Consider the following 20,867-nt stretch of genomic DNA (forward strand, 5'->3'; position numbering starts at 1 on the left):
GCAAAGTGACTCACAGGTTCAGTGTAAATGGTGCAGACCCAGGTCCGACCCAGGTCAAAGTGCTGTGTAAATGGGGTATAAAGCAGGGTCAGACCCTGGATACTCCAGCATTCAAAGACCAGGGTCCGACCAGGGTTTTTGGTGTAAAAGGGGTATAAGGCATACCTCCCAACATGACCCATGCCAGGAGGGACGAAATACTCTGCTACTGGACTTTCCTTTTAATGTATAATTGCCATGACCTGTTTTTGAACAGGTTAACTAATAAGAAAGGTGCTTCTCCACAGGTGATGGCAATCAAAATTAAGAGGGAAGTCCAGGAGCAGAGCATTATGTCCCTCCTGGAGAGGGTCATGTTTGATGTATGAATAAGGGCCTTATTCTGGTTCACTATCAGAGGCAAATTCCTTCTCAAATGAACAAAACCATGTGCACTGCAGGTGGGGCAGATGTAACGTGCTGATAGAATTAGATTTGGAGGAGTTATTTTGTTTCTGTGCAGGGTAAATACTGGCTGCTTTATTTCTGCACTGCAATTTAGATCTCACTTTGAAGAAAAACCCCACCCAAATCTAACTCTCTACACATGTTACATAGCGTTTCATAGCAGACAATGATGTAGCACACAGCTGTTAGGGGTCCACTGGTGTAATAGGGGTGTGATACACCAGGAAGTAAACAAGTGGGAGACACAGACAGATGGAGCCAAGCTCACTGGATCTTTACTTCATGAATCTGGTGCTGTAAATTTAAAGTTAGAAGTACTACACAGCACAGCAACCACAGATCTGCTTTAAAGAATCAAGGAACCATTCAAAAGATCAGTTTTACTCACAACTGACCCATCTCTAATTCTAGGCAGTGCTTAATGCGCTGCTCACATAAGTATTGTACCAGCCATGCCACACACTATGTATACTTGCAAGCACTTTCATGCAACTAGGGCATTCGGCCAGGGTTGGCTGTACACTCCATTTAGTGAATGTTGTGGCTGGCTGATGGAACATACCATAGGACCTGTGAGGGCAGGGCATGCCCGTTGCTCCCTTTTTCCAACCAATTGCTACTTTTTTTGGATTATTTTTTACAGATTTTAATTATACAAGAGCAAGGTTTCTTACTAAACACAGGTACATTTTTTTTGATTAAACTGCAGGAGCTTCCCATTTTACCACTAAATAGTTGGCTTATTGGAATCGATGTAATCAGTTTATCTACCTCAATATTACTGGTGTAACAATAGCCCTGCAGTGGCGGGGAGGTGCTGAGTAAATGTGGGCTCTGGGGGTCTGCAGGGCTATAGCTGCACCGCTGCTGCCTGCCCGAACCTGCAGATCTACTTGCCTGCAGTCCAAACTTGTGCTCCTCCTGCTGCTGCTAAGGAAAAATGTCCCTAACAAAATGTACACCCCCTTACAGCAGACAGGTTTTGAGGATCCTAGAGGAGGTGGCCTCCTTTAGCATCCTTAAAAGTGGCCTGCTGTTAAGGGCAGCCATTTTGTTGGAGGCATTTTTCATTAGCAGGAAGAGCGCCGGGACCGCAGGCAATTTGATCTGCAGGTCCCGCAGACCCGGTGGCTGCAAGGAGATGGGTGAGAGAGGGCTAAATTTACTGGGTGGAGGCGCATGTTTTGTAGTTACGCCAATGCCAAATTCCTCACCAGCAAATTTTTGCAAAAGCCTATTTTCTGTGGAACAAATTGTAGTTATAGTCAATCTGTTTGAATTAATACTGACTAATATTTTTTTCATTTACTGTATGATGATGTGTTTTATTTGCAAACACAGCATGTGCTATGGGTTCTAGCGCTGCCCTGTGTTATGTGAATATTGTCATATTTGTGGTGGAAGAAGAGTTTTTTTTTATCATACCTCCCAACATGACGCATTCCAGGAGGGACACAATGCTCTGTCTATGGACTTCCTTCTTAATGTATGATTGACATCACCTGTTCTAAACAGGTTAATGGATAAGAAAGGTGTTTCACCACAGGTGATGGTAATCATACATTAACAGGGAAGTCTAGGAACATAGCATTGTGTCCCTCCTGGAGAGGGTCATGTTGGGAGGTATGGTATTATTGCAATATACGAATGATCCTTAACATGATTTCACTCAGCCGATACATAGACAATTTATTCCTCATATGGGGTGGCACCAAAGAGTGATTTGATAGTCTTGTGGAGGTTTACCACTTTCAGAGAGGCCCTATAGCTTTTACCTATTCCATGAGCCAGTCTGAAAAAAAATTTGGGATGTAAAATTACTTAAAAACAGCCAGTTATCTACCACCATTTACACCAAACCCATTGGTAGAACCCTGTTGTTACAAGCCATAAGTTGCCACCCGAAGAGTCTCTTTAGAGGGTCGGCATACTCACAGATGATGCGGATTGTCCGCATCAATAGGGACCGCACTATGGCCATGACTCAAATCGATGCCCTCATTGACAAATAATTTACTTGGGTGTATTCCCATGAGTTATTATTCCAAGCGAGGAATAACGTGTTACAGTTAGATCGGAATAAGCTATTAAACACCGCTAGCTAATAGGACACAAGATAATATGATGCCTTGGGTAAATAGGTACGATTCAGAATCCACAGCGATTGAGGCCATCAGCAAAAACCATTAACTGATCAGCACATCTGATGCCAACCTAGGCCTCTCTGTTACTAGATCGATGCCCAGCTATTCAAGAGCTAAAACAACTCAAATCATGGTTAGTTAAGACTGATCTGGCCTAATTAATACCAGTCAAATCACATGTCATTTTTAGATAAACAGGGATATTAGGCTGTAGCCGCTGTGGTTGTGTCACCTGTCAATTCATGTTGACATGTTACACGTTCCATCATCCCCTCAGGTTGCAAGTTTGCCATACGCCACTGATTTAACTGTGAATCATCCTTTGTTATACATCAAATAACTTGTCCCTATGGTCTTGTCTATATAGGTGTTAGAGGCCGCATTAGCGGCGCTTGCCCGGCGAAGCTTGAGCGTCTAGCAACTGTTGCCGTGACGCTGTCCTGGACCGTAAGTTTGGGACCGGCAGTGACGCGTCGTCCCGGCTGCTTAGCAACGACCTGGATCAGCGCTGCAGGACCTGCAGCGCTGGCATATTAATAGTAATGCCCAGCATTTCATAGGTGTCTCCATGATAACACTGGGCATTTAAGACCAGGAGAATTTATTCAATGGTCGCCTGGCTGTTCGAAGTGAGGAGGCAGTGGGGGTGGGACGGTTGCAGTGATGGGACATGGGAACACCCAGCGTTTCATGGGCGTCCCCATGATAACGCTGGACATTCTTATGCATCAACCGCCCACCTTGTCTTCATCCCGGCGCCTAAAAATATATGTCTCCAATGTGAAATCATATTATTTAGTAAACCGATGGACAATAAGTCAGTTGCCCTGTTTATGTAGTGCTACGCAAACCTGTTACCTTTTATTCCTAACTACGGGCATACCTAAGCATAGCGCCAGGTACCGTACCTTATCCGTGACGCTATAATTATAGCCTATTTTGTATGTATCTTTGACAATAACAATGCACTCACTCAAACCCTGATATAATATATCAGGGAGCGTTTCTGACGCTCTGTCAGCTTTCAGTAATAACTTAGATGAGATAGTTGGATAAGTTTAGATTAAGGGTCCAAACCCCTCACCATATGTTTTTAGTCTCTAGCGGACACAAAGAGGGTAATAAAGTGGTATAATATTACAGAATATACATTACAGATTAATCTTTCAATATCAACTAACAAGGGAAAACAAACATAAGTACAATTAGCTACTATACAACCACACCAATACAAAGAGTAACATTTACCGTCATCATTCGCAGCTCATCCTGGACCAGGAGACTGTAGTCAACGATTGAACACAGCGTACTGAGCTCATAGCCCAGGGAATAGCAATTTACAGGGAATAAACAATAGGGGGTTAGCTTTCACCTCTTCTGATTTAGTCTGGTTTAGTCTAGATGCACAGCTGGGTCTTTGTTCTATGCTCGTCATCTTGTCCTAGGGGTCCCGCTGTGCAGCTGATTCAAACTGGTCATCATATGCCCCCTTTCCACATGGCAATACTCTTATTTGTTATATCTATAGTTCACATATTGCTGCTGCTGTTTCCAATCAAACACGGAACACGGCATATGAGACGCTTAACACACAGATACCGAACACGGGGGGAAAAGAATATGTTTCTCTTTCGTCCAGTCCGGTGACACAGCTTCACGATGGGATGTAGGAGGGTCCGCAGGAGCCAGGCACCTATGCTTCTAATTCTTTGGGAGCAGGCTCCTCCCTACTGCATCCCATAATGCTCCAGTTAGTTTTAGGTGCCCACAGGAGTGGGTGCTATGCTGTGCAGCTGCGCTGCAGCTGCGTTTTTTCTTTGGATTTTTTTCAGATTAGTTATGCTTTTTATTATTTAATGCACTAGCTAGAGCAGGTTTGCCAGTGTGTCGCTTCTCACAGAAGTGTACACACACTGAGAGCGCAGCAGAGGCTGACAGAAGCGCGTCCTGTCAGCTCTCTGTGTGCAAAGGGACACCTTTTTTATTCCCTCTGCACAGCGCTTAGTCTCTTTAGGATAGAGACTTTCCTGGGCCCCGGGGGTGTCCTAACCGGCTCCTTGCAGAAGGGGATCGTGGGGGACGGACCCCCCGCGATGGCGCCCGCCATCTTGAAGGGTTTAGGGACAGAAATCCCGCCAGGGAAGTGAAGTCCCTTACAGGAGTCCGGCGCTGCTGGACAACTCCATTGTGGTCCCACTGAGGGAGGTACAAGGAGGTGAGAGAGACAACTGCGGGAGCGGCCAAGAGGGGAGAAATGCACCAGATGGGCTGGTCTCCCTGCTGAGGCAGAGACTTGGTCTCTTCCTGCTCTGTGTTTGGCGCCTTTTTCACCGTGCTGCGGAGCTGACAGGGTGATTTTACACAGACTCCAGTCTCTTCACAGAAGCGCTTCCCTCGCCTATCGCTGACAGGATTACCAGCTCAGATAAGTACTCTGATACATTGCTCTGTGCGGTGCCTGTTCATTTTGCATTGTGTTATATACATGGCTGAGGGTTTTACTGCTGCTGTGGAGGAGGGAGCGCTGGACATGTTTAGTTACTGTAAAAAGTGTGATGCTAAATTTACATGTGAACATGAGGATCAGGGGGATTTATGCCATGCCTGTGAAGCTATTCCCTGTGGGTCACGCACCCCCAGACCAGAGATAGCTGAACCTGCGTGGGCTTTGGCTCTGGGCAGATCTATGAATGCTCTTACTGAGGCTTTGAATAGTCAGAAGGATTCTTTGATAGGGTCTCCTGGCCATTTTACATCGTCTCAGGTGTCTGGGGGATCACTTACCCCGGCTCAGGGGGACCCCATTTTGCTGCAGGCTATGCAGGATACTGCTCAGGGAGTTCATAAAATGACTGCCCTGATGGAGCAGTTTACAAAATCCTCTGATGAAAGTGTGCTTAGGCACCCTGTGTCTACACCACCAATTATACAGGATTTGGATGATGATGGTGGGTGTGATGAGAACTGGAGTTGGGACATGAGTGATGAAGCTTAGGCTTTAACTTCAGGCATTGAGGATTTGATTGTGGCTGTTAAGCAGACCTTGAATCTTGCAGAGGAGGAAAAGACTCCTGTCTCTTGTGTGTTTAAAAAGAGTCGCAGAGACCCTGTGTGTTTCCCCTCTGATGAGGGAATGTCATCTCTTTTAAATGAAGCAGGAAAGACTCCTGATAAGAGATTGTTGATGGCAAAGAGGTATGCAAATATGTACCCTATGCCAGAGGAGCATACCAAATTATGGGAAAAAGCCCCATTAGTGGATGCATCAGTTGCTAGACTGTCTTGCCGGTCCAGGGGGGTGCTGCCTTTAAGGACCCGGTGGATAAAAAAGTGGAAGGCTGTTTGAAGGCTATTTTTGAAGGTGTGGGTTATACCTTGAGACCCATTATTGCATCTGCTTGGGTCACAAAAGCCATGATTAAGTGGGCGGAGGAGCTACTCCACCAAAATTCAGAGGCTTTTATTCTGGCAGAAAAATTGAGATCTGCCACAGAGTATGTGTGTGAGGCTGGTGAGGAAGGAGCTAAGATGGCGTCCAGAGTGTCTGTGACTTCAGTGTCTGCGAGAAGGGCTCTTTGGCTCAAGGCTTGGGAAGCTGATACTGAGTCTAAAAAGTCCCTTGAAAACTTGCCTTTCAAGGGGGATTTATTGTTTGGCTCGGAGCTGGAAGCCATTATCAAGCAGGCTACTGGGGGCAAGAGTACGTTTCTTCCCACCACTTCCAAAAGTTCAGGCTCCAAGTTTGGAGTTTTCAAGCCGTCCTTTCGGCCGCCATTTCGGGGCGGGGCATCCAACAGAGGACAGTCCGGCCATGGCAGATTTCAGGCCGGCAGAGGAAAGGTTTCCAGAGGCCGCTTTGGTGCCTTTACAAAAAAGCATGCAGCCAAAGGGGATGACAAGTCCTCTGCATGACGGGGCGGGGACTCCCCTTTCTGGGCTCAGAGTGGGGGGTCGCCTCCTACATTTTCGGGACAGTTGGAGAGAATCCATAGTGGATCCTTGGGTCCTTTCCATCATTTCCGAAGGTTACCGGATAAATCTCAGGGGCTCGCCACCCAAGAGATTTCTGCCTACACCCTTGCCGCAGTCAGCGTCACTGAGGTCCGCCCTGTTGGGAGCAGCTGTGGCTCTCAAAGAAAAGGGAGTGGTAATTCCGGTTCCCCAGGAAGAGAGAAAACAAGGGTTTTATTCAATTATGTTCCTTGTCCCCAAGCCAGACGGGTCTTTCAGGCCCATACTAAATTTAAAATCTTTAAATCTTCACTTGTGGGTAGATCACTTCCGAATGGAGTCCCTGCGCTCTGTGCTCCTGAGCATAGAACCGGGAGAGTTCCTGGCATCGGTCGATATTCAGGATGCATATCTCCATGTGCCCATCTTCAAGGGTCACCAAGCTCTCCTAAGGTTTGCAATTGGAGAAGACCATTGGCAGTTTCAGGCACTGCCGTTTGGTTTGGCAACGGCTCAGAGAGTTTTCACGAAGGTGATGGCGGTCATGGCTGCAGCTCTCCGTCTAAGGGGAATAGTAATTATTCCTTATTTGGACAACCTTTTATTATATAAAACTTCAGGAACACCTGAGTGTTGCAACACAGTTCTTGCAGGAACAGGGTTGGGTGCTAAACCTTCCCAAGTCACATCTAATACCCACACAGAGTCTGCAGTTCCTAGGGGTTATCTTGGACACACACCTTCACAGGGTGTTCTTGCCTCACCCCAAAGCGGTGGAGATTCGGCAGATGGTACTGACAATTCTCCGGGCCCCTGCACCGACGGTGTGGCAGGGAGTAAGGCTACTGGGCAAAATGGTAGCGACCTTCGAGCCGCTGCAGTTTGCCAGATTCCATTCAAGGTCCTTCCAATGGAACATACTAGCATGCTGGTCCGGCAATGCCAAGACAATAAAACAGGAGAGGCTGATCTTGTCTCAGGAAGCAAGAATATCCCTGGATTGGTGGACGGATATAGAGACCCTGCAGATGGGGCGGTCCCTTTGCTCATGGGATTGGTTGGACATCACGACGGATGCCAGTCTCAGGGGCTGGGGGGCAGTAGTGCTTCACCTGAGATTGCAGGGCCTTTGGTCAGTGGAGGAATCCAGTCTTCCCATAAATATACTGGAACTGTGCCAAGCAGAGGTATTTCTGAAGGGTTTACCACTACGAGTACAATCAGACAATGCCACTACAGTGGCATACTTAAATCACCAGGGCGGTACTCAGAGCAAGATGGCGATGGCAGAGATTGTGAAGATCTTCACCTGGGCGGAGGTTCAGGTTCCAGCACTGTCAGCTGTTTTCATTCCGGGGATCTGGAATGTGGAGGTGGACTACCTCAGCAGGGCGGACCTGCTGGAGGGGGAGTGGTCACTCCATCGGGACGTGTTTCAGAAGATGGGGAATGCCAGACATAGATCTTATGGCGTCCAGGACCAATTGTCAAGTACCGAGATTTTGTTCTCGGTCGAGGGATCCGTTGGCTTGGGCAGTGGATGCCATGACAGTTCCTTGGTCTTTCCGTCTGGTCTTCATTTTCCCCCCGTTCCCAATGATCTCGAGGGTGTTGAAGAGGATAAAGAACCAGAGGGTACCGGCCATTCTGGTTGCACCAGATTGGCCCAGGAGGTCATGGTACTCAGACATACTGAGATTATCGACAGAATCGTGGCGACTTCCTCTTCAGCCGGACTTGTTAAGCCAAGGGCCGTTTCTGCACCAGAACCTAGCTCGTCTAAATTTGACGGCATGGCGTATGAATCCTCCTTATTAAGAAAGAAGGGGTTTTCAGAAGAGGTCATACAGACCATGCTAAGGGCCAGAAAATCGGTGTCTGCGGCCAATTACCACAGGGTGTGGAGGATCTACATCAGGTAGTGCGAAAGGTAGAGAGTTCATACCTCCAGGTTTAAGGTAGCAAGGCTACTGGAGTTTTTACAGGATGGATTGTCGTCTGGGTTAAGTTTGCAGTCTCTGAAAGTGCAAATTTCGGCACTTTCCATTTTCTTTCAAAAGAGAGTGGCTCTGTTGCCGGAGGTACAAACCTTTTTACAGGGGGTGGCCAGGATTAAGCCTCCTTACAAGCAGCCAGTTGCACCATGGGACTTATCTCTTTTTTTGTCCATGCTGCAGAAACCCCCTTTTGAGCCACTGAGATCGGCTGATCTCAAGTACCTTACCTGGAAGCTTACCCTTTTATTGGCCATTGCTTCGGCTAGACGTGTGTCAGAATTGGGTGCCCTGTCTTGTAAATCACCATTGCTGATTTTTTTATGATGACAGGGCTGTACTTAGGGGGGGTGTGGTTGAACCCGCACAGACAAGGAAAATGACAAGATATTTGTCAAAGAAAACAATGTGGGGGACTATCTGTAGTAAATTCTGATAGTCATTGATTGGTGGTGCGCCCCAAAATTCAGTATTTTAACTGAGTAAGGGGTTTTGTTCGCTTAGGAGAAGCAAACCAAAGAAAGAAAAAAAGCTTTGTGAGCGCACTCTTATTGTTAGTAAATATGGTATTAATTTAAAATTTAACTTTTATTGAGATCCTTTTAAGATAGGGTAACAAGAGCCGTTACATAGGATGGAAAGACAGATAGATTGTTTTATCGTTTGGAAGTCGATTTGGTCTCTGAAGAATTTGTTTTTCTTCAGTTCTATAATAGTTTTTTCATATTCCTCAAGTTCTTTTTTGTTTTTTTCAAATTGCTGTTGGAAGGCTGAAGTTTGTTCCCAGGGTTCCAATTTTTTGCCCAAAATTTCAATTTCTTTGGAGATGGCTTCCAGTGTTAGGTGGTCATGTTGAATCAAAATGCTCATCAATTCTAGCAAGCATTTCAATAGGCTGTTTTCCCACTCTTTTTTCAGATTTTCAGTGCACAGCTCAAAAGCGGGAAAAGTCTTTGGTCTGAGTCCTCTTGGCATGATTTTTTGTCGGCAGTAGTTTTCAAGACTGGTTAAGTCCCAGTTCACTCTAGTTTGACGTTGCAATGTGAATTTCAATTTTGTTAGGTCATCAGTCCAGTTTAAGTCCGGGACCGTCTCACTTGCGGTAGTGGGAAAGATGTTATCAAGATTGTCAATTCTTCGTTTTTGCTGTAATTCGTTCTTCAGACTGAAGGTCGACATTTGATTGAGTATTGATGATTGGATAGAAAAAAGGGATCTGTTTTAGTAGTATAGATACTATAGTCTTGCTGGATTCAAGAGCTGAGAGAAACCTCAGTAACTTGTAATGGTAGGGGGGGTGTGGTTGAACCCGCACAGACAAGGAAAATGACAAGATATTAGTCAAAAAAACTAAACAAAACAATCAATCTGTCTTTCCAACCTATGTAACGGCTCTTGTTACCCTATCTTAAAAGGATCTCAATAAAAGTTACATTTTAAATTAATACCATATTTACTAACAATAAGAGTGCACCCACAAAGCTTTTTTCTTTCTTTGGTTTGCTTCTCCTAAGCGAACAAAACCCCTTACTCAGTTACAATACTGAATTTTGGGGCGCACCACCAATCAATGACTATCAGAATTTACTACAGATAGTCCCCCACATTGGTTTTTTTGACTAATATCTTGTCATTTTCCTTGTCTGTGCGGGTTCAACCACACACCCCTACCATTACAAGTTACTGAGGTTTCTCTCAGCTCTTGAATCCAGCACGACTATAGTATCTATACTACTAAAACAGATCCCTTTTTTCTATCCAATCATCAATACAAATCAAATGTCGACCTTCAGTCTGAAGAACGAATTACAGCAAAAACGAAGAATTGACAATCTTGATAACATCTTTCCCACTACCGCAAGTGAGACGGTCCCAGACTTAAACTGGACTGATGACCTAACAAAATTGAAATTCACGTTGCAACGTCAAACTAGAGTGAACTGGGACTTAACCAGTCTTGAAAACTACTGCCGACAAAAAATCACGCCAAGAGGACTCAGACCAAAGACTTTTCCCGCTTTTGAGCTGTGCACTGAAAATCTGAAAAAAGAGTGGGAAAACAGCCTATTAAAATGCTCGCTAGAATTGATGGGCATTTTGATTCAACATGACCACCTAACACTGGAAGCCATCTCCAAAGAAATTGAAATTTTGGGCAAAAAATTGGAACCCTGGGAACAATCTCCAGCCTTCCAACAGCAATTTGAAAAAAACAAAAAAGAACTTGAGGAATATGAAAAAACTATTATAGAACGGAAGAAAAACAAATTTTTCAGAGACCAAATCGACTTCCAAATGATAAAACAATCTATCTGTCTTTCCATCCTATGTAACGGCTCTTGTTACCCTATCTTAAAAGGATCTCAATAAAAGTTAAATTTTAAATTAATACCATATTTACTAACAATAAGAGTGCGCCCACAAAGCTTTTTTTCTTTCTTTGGTTTGCTTCTCCTAAGCAAACAAAACCCCTTACTCAGTTACAATACTGAATTTTGGGGCGCACCACCAATCAATGACTATCAGAATTTACTACAGATAGTCCCCCACATTGGTTTTTTTGACTAATATCTTGTCATTTTCCTTGTCTGTACGGGTTCAACCACACCCCCCTACCATTACAAGTTACTGAGGTTTCTCTCAGCTCTTGAATCCAGCACGACAATAGTATCTATACTACTAAAACAGATCCCTTTTTTCTATCCAATCATCAATACTCAATCAAATGTCGACCTTCAGTCTGAAGAACGAATTACAGCAAAAACGAAGAATTGACAATCTTGATAACATCTTTCCCACTACCGCAAGTGAGACGGTCCCGGACTTAAACTGGACTGATGACCTAACAAAATTGAAATTCACGTTGCAACATCAAACTAGAGTGAACTGGGACTTAACCAGTCTTGAAAACTACTGCCGACAAAAAATCACGCCAAGAGGACTCAGACCAAAGACTTTTCCCGCTTTTGAGCTGTGCACTGAAAATCTGAAAAAAGAGTGGGAAAACAGCCTATTAAAATGCTCGCTAGAATTGATGGGCATTTTGATTCAACATGACCACCTAACACTGGAAGCCATCTCCAAAGAAATTGAAATTTTGGGCAAAAAATTGGAACCCTGGGAACAATCTCCAGCCTTCCAACAGCAATTTGAAAAAAATACAAAAAAGAACTTGAGGAATATGAAAAAACTATTATAAAACGGAAGAAAAACAAATTCTTCAGAGACCAAATCGACTTCCAAACGATAAAACAATCTATCTGTCTTTCCATCCTATGTAACGGCTCTTGTTACCCTATCTTAAAAGATCTCAATAAAAGTTATATTTTAAATTAATACCATATTTACTAACAATAAGAGTGCGCCCACAAAGCTTTTTTTCTTTCTTTGGTTTGCTTCTCCTAAGCGAACAAAACCCCACACTCAGTTACAATACTGAATTTTGGGGCGCACCACCAATCAATGACTATCAGAATTTACTACAGATAGTCCCCCACATTGGTTTTTTTGACTAATATCTTGTCATTTTCCTTGTCTGTGCGGGTTCAACCACCCCCCCCCCCCCCTACCATTACAAGTTACTGAGGTTTCTCTCAGCTCTTGAATCCAGCACGACTATAGTATCTATACTACTAAAACAGATCCCTTTTTTCTATCCAATCATCAATACTCAATCAAATGTCGACCTTCAGTCTGAAGAACGAATTACAGCAAAAACGAAGAATTGACAATCTTGATAACATCTTTCCCACTACCGCAAGTGAGACGGTCCCGGACTTAAACTGGACTGATGACCTAACAAAATTAAAATTCACGTTGCAACGTCAAACTAGAGTGAACTGGGACTTAACCAGTCTTGAAAACTACTGCCGACAAAAAATCACGCCAAGAGGACTCTGACCAAAGACTTTTCCCGCTTTTGAGCTGTGCACTGAAAATCTGAAAAAAGAGTGGGAAAACAGCCTATTAAAATGCTCGCTAGAATTGATGGGCATTTTGATTCAACATGACCACCTAACACTGGAAGCCATCTCCAAAGAAATTGAAATTTTGTGCAAAAAATTGGAACCCTGGCAACAATCTCCAGCCTTCCAACAGCAATTTGAAAAAAATACAAAAAAGAACTTGAGGAATATGAAAAAACTATTATAGAACTGAAGAAAAACAAATTCTTCAGAGACCAAATCGACTTCCAAACGATAAAACAATCTATCTGTCTTTCCATCCTTTGTAACGGCTCTTGTTACCCTATCTTAAAAGGATCTCAATAAAAGTTAAATTTTAAATTAATACCATATTTACTAACAATAAAAGTGCGCCCACAAAGCTTTTTTTCTTTCTTTGGTTTGCTTCTTCTAAGCGAACAAAACCCCTTACTCAGGGCTGTACTTAGGACAGTACCAAAATTTTTACCTAAAGTGGTTTCCTCCTTTCATTTGAATCAGGACATTGTGCTCCCGGTTTTTTCCCCGCCTGAGGGAACGAGGTATAGGGACAGTTTGAAAAAGTTGGATGTGGTTCGCGCATTGCGAATTTATATCAGTAGGGTAAAGGATGTTCGCAAATCAGATTTGCTGTTGGTTTTGTACAATGTACATAATATTGGGTGGCCAGCTTCAAAGCAGACTATAGCCCGCTGGTTGAGATCAACTATTGCATTTGCCTACTGTAAGGCAGGTAGACCTGTGCCATCTTGCATAAACGCCCATACTACGAGGTCAGTTGCTTCGTCGTGGGCGGTGAGGCATGGGGCCACAGCAGAGCAGTTGTGCAGGGCAGCCACCTGGTCCTCTGTTCACACCTTTACAAAATTCTACAGGTTTCATGAGTTCGCGTCCAAGGACGCTTCATTTGGACAGGCAGTGATGAGAACTGGCAGTCTGAGCGTACCCTCCCAAAGGTACGGCTCGTGAACGTCCCATCGTGAAGCTGTGTCACCGGACTGGACGAAAGAGAAAAGGGTATTTTTGTAAGAACTTACCATTCGAACCCCTTTCTCTGAGTCCAGTCCGGTGACACAGCGATCCCTCCCTAACGCTCAGTAAGTTGTACCGTTCATGGTTGCCATGTTATGTGTTATAAGTTGCATATATGATGTTCAGGCATTGTACTGAGTTATGTATCCTAGTGTGCTGTTGAAGTTTAACTGAAGCATTATGGGATGCAGTAGGGAGGAGCCTGCTCCCAAAGAATTAGAAGCATAGGTGCCTGGCTCCTGCGGACCCTCCTACATCCCATCGTGAAGCTGTGTCACCAGACTGGACTCAGAGAAAGGGGTTCGAACGGTAAGTTCTTACAAAAATCCCCTTTTTAACATTTGTATATGTGTATTGCATCTTTTTTATTTTTATTTTTTTATTCTTTTTTATTGAAAAATTTTCGACATACAAACAGAAAAAAATGACAAACAGTATTTTACACATTTTGGAATCGTAGTCCTGGGGATAGTGGTAAGTTCAATTACATTAGGTTATCACCACCTTGGATTCCCCCTTTTTTTTTTTTTTTTTTTTAAAAGAGAGAGTCAAATTGGCCATCCCCAGTATTCAATGTATCCTTTCACATGACATAATACACTTTTTAACATTTAACACACTTTAACATTTAACACTTAAAGCCCAGACTATTCTAACCCTAAACAGTAGTCTCCTTAGTTTGCCACTATTGCTTCTCATATATTAAATCAGTATCGAGGAATGAAGAGAGAGAAGATTACTTATGTATCAACCAATCTGTTGCCCCCGAATCCTACGATCAGTATGTATTATACCCAGAGGAGCTCTTCTCTTTTCTTTCTATGTTATTAGTCACTCCCCTCTTGATAACCCAAAGGGGTTTTAACTTACAAAAGACCTGTGTATATAAATTGCCCTTAGTGGCCATGTTACATGACCTAATTGTCTGGCTGAGAGGGAAAATATCCCCCACCTAAGTATATCCATCATTTGAACCTTATACTTATTGTGGATTCTAATTTTTTCTTGTGAATATATATAAAAAAAAAAAAAACTTTATATATTCGTGCTGTTTTTACACACTATCGGTCTATCCACCAACTCCAAATTTTAGTGAATTTACTCAGTGTATTCCTGAGAATATGTATAAATTTCTCGTGATCAGCAGTGGGAGAGAAGAAAAAATATATATATTTTTTTTAAATGTTACAAATATTATCCTTTATATAGTCGTGCTATTTTTACACTATCGGTCTATCCACCGACTCCAAATTTTAGTGAATTTACTACGTGTATTTCTGAAAATGTGTATAAATTTCTCGTGATCAACCGTGTAATCCACCAGTGCTTTCCATCCTTCAAAATCTGGTTCAGCCATGTCCTAGCAATCATTACCTTGGCCAGGGCACACACATTATTAATAAAGGCCTTGTCCTCCTTATTTAGATAACCATCACTAATCATATTCAACAGACAACATTTATTTGTCAAACATGCTCTATTAATGCCCAAATCTACAAGAGTTCGTATAACTTTCTCCCAGAAGGCCTGAATTTTTGGGCATACCCAAATCAAATGATAAAATGAGCCAGTTGACAATTGGCACTTCGGGCAGATATGCGATGATCTAGCACCAAACTTCAACAGTCTTGTCGTTGTTAAGTATGCCCTATGAAGCATAAACATCTGCACCTGCTGTACTCTAATAGAGTTTGTAGCAGCTGGCACAGCTGCCATTGCCTTGGACCACTCCTCCGGGTCTATTGGCCCTACATCATCCTCCCATTTCTCACGCAGCTCTTGTAGCTCACCCCCTTCTACTGATAATAATAGATTATAGATTAAATTTATTTTTCTTGTGCGATTTAAGCACTTTTTTAACTGGAGATAGCCCAAACTTCAGAAGCTTATCCTTAAAATATACCCCAAGTGCATTTCTCAATTGGAGATATCTAAAAAAGTGCTTAGAGAGTACCGAAAATTCTGCCTGTATCTGACTAAATGATTTAAGTGTATCACCATCATATACCTGGCTCAGGGATGTTATCCCAAATGGTTCCCACACTTTAGCAACTTGAAGATATTTAATCCCCTTTAGTACCAGAGGGTCACTTAGTATTCATCATCTAGCTCAAGGAATCCCAACCACTTATTTGCCTCCTGCCAAATTTTTACCGCTTGAACCACTATGGGTATATCCTTACTACTTGTCTGTCCTCTTACTAATTTCTGCAGGGGGGAAATCCCTCTTTCAGACTGTGAGATTACATCCATTATCCCCGCATTCTGGACATCGGGACTAACCCAGTCTGATAATAACATCAACTGGCTTGCCATATAATACAGTTTAAAATTGGGTAGTGCTAAACCCCCCTTGTCTCTCTTTTTAGTTAGATATTGTAATCGTACTTTAGAGCGGGTATTATTCCAGATAAAGGTCACGAGCATATTATTTATTTTTCTAAAATAGGAATCCGGTACATATTGGGGTGAATGCTGTAATATATACAGGAATTTTGGGAGCACTATCATTTTTATCAGGTTCGCTCTACCTGAGACCGTCAATGGTAATTGTGCCCATATTTTGATTTTATTAGCTAGATAGACTAGTAGAGGATCCAGATTTAATTCCCTATATTCCCCAGGGTTCCGGGATACCCACACTCCCAAATATTTGAAGGTTTGTACCCATTTTAGTGGCGTATCCACTAAGGTGGATCCCGAGTCCCTTGGTCTAATTGAGAAAATATTGGATTTGCTCCAATTTACTCTGAATCCAGTATAGTCCCCAAATCTCGTGATCTCCTTCATTACAAGCGGGGCTGCTTTACTCTCATTAGACAAAAAAATTAGCAAGTCGTCGGCGTAGAGAGCCACAACATCCGATATATCCCCCGTCCTAAAACCCTCTATTTCCAGATGTTGCCGTAGAATACAGGCTAGGGGCTCGATCGCCAGGGCAAATAAGGCAGGTGACAACGGACACCCCTGCCGAGTCCCTCTTTGAAGGGGAAAAGCCTGTGAGACATGCCCATTAATAGCCATTCTGGCACTTGGAGCCGCATAAAGCATTTTTATCCATTTTATGAACCCTGGTCCAATTCCCATTGCTCTCATCACCTCCCAGAGGTAATGCCACTCGACGGCATCAAAGGCCTTGACTGCGTCGAGCGACATCACCACCGGGAGAGGACGGGCATCATGCGGAGCCTGCAAATGCAGATACAGCTTCCGTAGGTTGATCGATGTTGACTACCCCGGCATAAAGCCGGTTTGGTCAGCATGAATTATTTTGCCTATATGTTTATACAACCTTGAGGCAAACACTTTCGCCAAGATTTTGGCTTCCGTAGCTATCAGGGAAATTGGCCTATAGGATTCCAATAGTAACGGGTCTTTTTCAGCTTTTAATAGGACCACTATCTTTGCTTCCGACATGGAGGGGGAAAAGCTTATTTTCCCTATAGCTAGCAATGATTGACTCCAATAATAATGGGGCCAGAGTTTCAGAATATTTTTTATATATCTCTGCCTGAATGCCATCCAGTCCTGGAGACTTACCACTTGGTAGTGAACTGATAGCCTCCTTAATTTTGGATATATCTAGCGGGGCTTCCAACTCAAGCATGTTCTCCTGTGATAACCTAGGCAGGTCTGTATTACTCAAAAACTCACAAGTCTCTACCTGATTATACTTTGCCCTGGACTCATATATCTCCATGAAATAGGCTCTAAAAGAGTTAACAATTTCTTTACTTCCACAAACCATTCTGCCATTTCTGTCTACTATTTTTGTAATAATGTTTGGAGGGCTATCTACTTGGGCTATATTGGCTAGAAACTTGCCTGATTTATCAGCAGTTGCATATCTAATCTGGGAACTATGCAGCATCATTTTAGCATTCTCTTCCTTTACGCAGTTAAGCCATTTCTCTTGGGCAACTAGCCACTTTCTTTTAAGTTCTTCACCATTATTGGCCATATATCGTTTCTCACAGGCTTCACTCTCTGCTTCCAAATGAGATATTTTGGCTCTACTTGCTTTTTTTAATTCTCCTATGCTCTTTTTAAGACCACCCCGCATATATGCTTTAAAGCAATCCCATACCATTCCAGGCGTCGCCGTGTCTCTGTTTATTTCCCAATACTCTTTCCACTGCTCCTGAAAATTTGTTTTCTCCTCTAATTTATCCAGTCATCTTGCATCGAATTTCCAAAAGAAATTCTCCTTACTACGATCATCAGACAACTCTAGGAAAACCGGAGAGTGGTCTGAGATCCCCTATTTTTATAGTCTACTTTCACTATGTTTGGTAATAGTTTTTTGGATATCAGGACCAGGTCTATTCTAGAGAATGATTGAAAAGAGGCTGAGAAAACATGAGAATTGTACTACGTCAGGGTTCCTCTCCCTCCATGGGTCCACCCAACCCAGGTTTTTAACAAATTCATCAAACCCTCTGTTATTCCTGGAACCGGCCATTGGCGATCTACTCCACCTATCAGTATGAACATCTAGGATATTATTGAAATCCCAGATACAAATTATCGGGATATCTGGCTTAGTAGTTGAAAACTCCACCGCTTTCTTCAAAATGTAATACGTAAATGGTGGGGGGATGTAGATCGCCAATAGCAACATGTGATTTGAGCAAACCGTGCAGTCAAGGAAGATGTACCGACCTAATGGGTCTATTTTCTTATGATTACATACAAACGGAAGAGACCTTTTGACCATAATTGAGACACCCCTGGAGGTTGTAGTGAAAGGGGCATGAAATACCCAGCCCACCCATGGTTTTTTGAGACTTAATAGTTTGTTACCTACGAAGTGGGTTTCAACTAGGCATGTTATATCGGCATCGTATTGTTTCAAAGGGATTTTTCGATCTTTGGAATTATTATTTTTTTAAACATACTTACCTGTCCCCTGGTTGTGCCCCAATGGTCCCTCGGCGTCCACGGTGTCCCCCGGCGTCCATGGCAGGCCTTCAGCATCATTTCCGGCATCTCCAGCGGTCCCAGGAGTGCATTGTGCAAGTTCCCAGGCGCGCCGGTGATGTCACTGGTGCAATGCACTCCCGAGACCGCTGGAGACAATAGGAGTATTCAATGTTTTTTGAGAGTCTGGCTCACCGCTCACTGTTTTGTGTCCCTGTGATCTCGCTGAAGTGCTCACCACTTTTTCTTATCTCCTCATTTCTGACTTCCTCAGTATTCAACGTGTGGCCAGCTCACTGACCCCTTTTGCGAACTTAGCATAATTATGCGAGTTCAAATGGGAGTGCTGTAACTGGAGACCAGGGCCGGTGCTGGGGTGTCCGGCGCCCTCCTGCAAACCATACATTTTGCGCCCTTTCACATTGCCTTTCACATCGCCATTGCAGCAAGCGGCAGCTCGTTTGTGGGAGCGTATGCACTGTCCACCGTCCCCGCTGCCTATGGCAGAAGGACGAGATGGAAGAAGAGGGGAGGATAGATAGAGAAGTTTAGATGAGCGCAAGGCACGGCACTGGCTGCGCAGGCTGTACAGAGACTGGGCAGGGGGTGGGAAATAAAGCACTGCCACACCGCACGGTCACCGCCACTCTTTGTTATTACAGCTCTTCCTGCCACAGCACAAGAGTCCGACGACCTCCGTTGAGGAAGAGGGGGAAAAAGGAGGACTTTGGGGGACAGTGTGTGTGGTGTGTGCACTCGGGGTGAGGGAGCAGCTTTTCATACTGCCGCCCGCTGTTAGACAGTGGCGTGCATGCAGTGACAGTGAGGGCTGAGGCAGCTTTAGCAGAGCAGCATGGCGCCTTTTCAGCATGGCGCCTCCCTGCTTTGCAGGAGCTGCTGAGTGGGTAGCGCCGGCCCTGCTGGAGACTTCTCTGCTTTCTCCTGCTCTCCACGTGAGCTGGTCAGAGTGGGATATTCCTGAGCAGTGTGTTCATCCCAGCAGCTTGTGTTCCTCACATTTGTGGACTTGTATTTTTTTACAAAGGTTTAGAAAGGTAAATGTTTTGTTCAGTATTTATTTTACAACAAATGGCTGTGTGGCTATTTTAATTGGGTTTGTGCAGACGGGTGTATTTTGTTCTGTTTGGCCTTTATCCTTGTGTTGTGCTTTTAGCATTGTTTCTTTGCCCTGTGTTTTTATTTAATTTATTTTATAATTGTTAGCATGTTTAAAAGCCTGTTTGGGGGTTAGGTGAGGAAGAAGAGAGGAAGCATGGGAAATTACTCGGAGCATTCCAAAATGATTTCTTATTGGTTACCATTAAAATAACTTATTAAATTCCAAATAAATTAATATAGAAGTACAGCATTATGGCACTTGCAAGAAATACATTCGAGTACATTTTTTTTAATTTATAAGCCATAAAAAACAAAAAAAATAACAACTTTAACAAAGATAGCCCTACAGTTCACCTAAAAAAGATGCCGAGGGAAAAATGGAGAACTGCTCTAAAAAAAGAAACCAGCAAGACTCGCAATTTGTGCATTGAATACACTTTTGGAGAGAGACACTAAAATCCCCATTGAACAGAAATGGGGAGAAGTGCAGGGTGAACTGAGTTAGCTTCGCAAAATATTTTTGGAGAAGCAACAGAGCTGAATAGAGGGAAGCACAGAATAGGAGAGAAAAGTTCACCACTCTCCAAAAAACATGCACTCTCACCGTTATTTACGGCGACATAGGAGCATTGAATACATGCCATCGGAGAGGATGCTGAAGTTATGCCATGGATGCCGGGAACTTGGTAAGTATAAGAAAAGGGCCAGGGGGGGAAATAAATTTGAATTATTCAAAAATAATTTGGATAATAGATATAAGGATACGGAATAGTCTACCTGTATTACAGTGGTGGTAACAATTACACTCTCTCTCTCATATATATATTATTTTTTTTGGTTTGGTAAAAATTTAAATGATTGTTCTAAAATACATAGTAAAGTTAATTGCCAAATAGTGCACAATATAACATAAGTAGTAGTTAGCAGAGAAAAACAATAGAATCCATCTTTAAAGAAATGAAAATCTCTCTAAAATGTTCCCTAACCTTCTGTTACTTGCATTGCGATACAAAGTCAGAGTAACCTCAATTTAACAAAAGAGACACCAATGTTCTTTTAATTAGTGGATATGAGTGAATCATGTTTGCCGTGTACCTTGCATGTCCTTTGAGGTTCAGGATACAAGTACTTTATCTCTCCATGCTGTTTTACTCTGTTAAAACTAAAGTATATGCTTCACTAAGGAGCTTGCATTTAATGGGCCATAGCGAACGCTTTCTGGGTCATTGGTTGTAGTCATGGGCTTCTGTGTTTTATTATATCTAGATGGCAGGGGAGGTGTAAGGTGTCAGTCCTGGGAATTTTTATGATTGTGC

The sequence above is a fragment of the Crinia signifera genome, chromosome 4, assembly GCF_055691185.1.
Source record: "Crinia signifera chromosome 4, ASM5569118v1, whole genome shotgun sequence".
NCBI classification, from domain to species: Eukaryota; Metazoa; Chordata; class Amphibia; order Anura; family Myobatrachidae; genus Crinia; species Crinia signifera.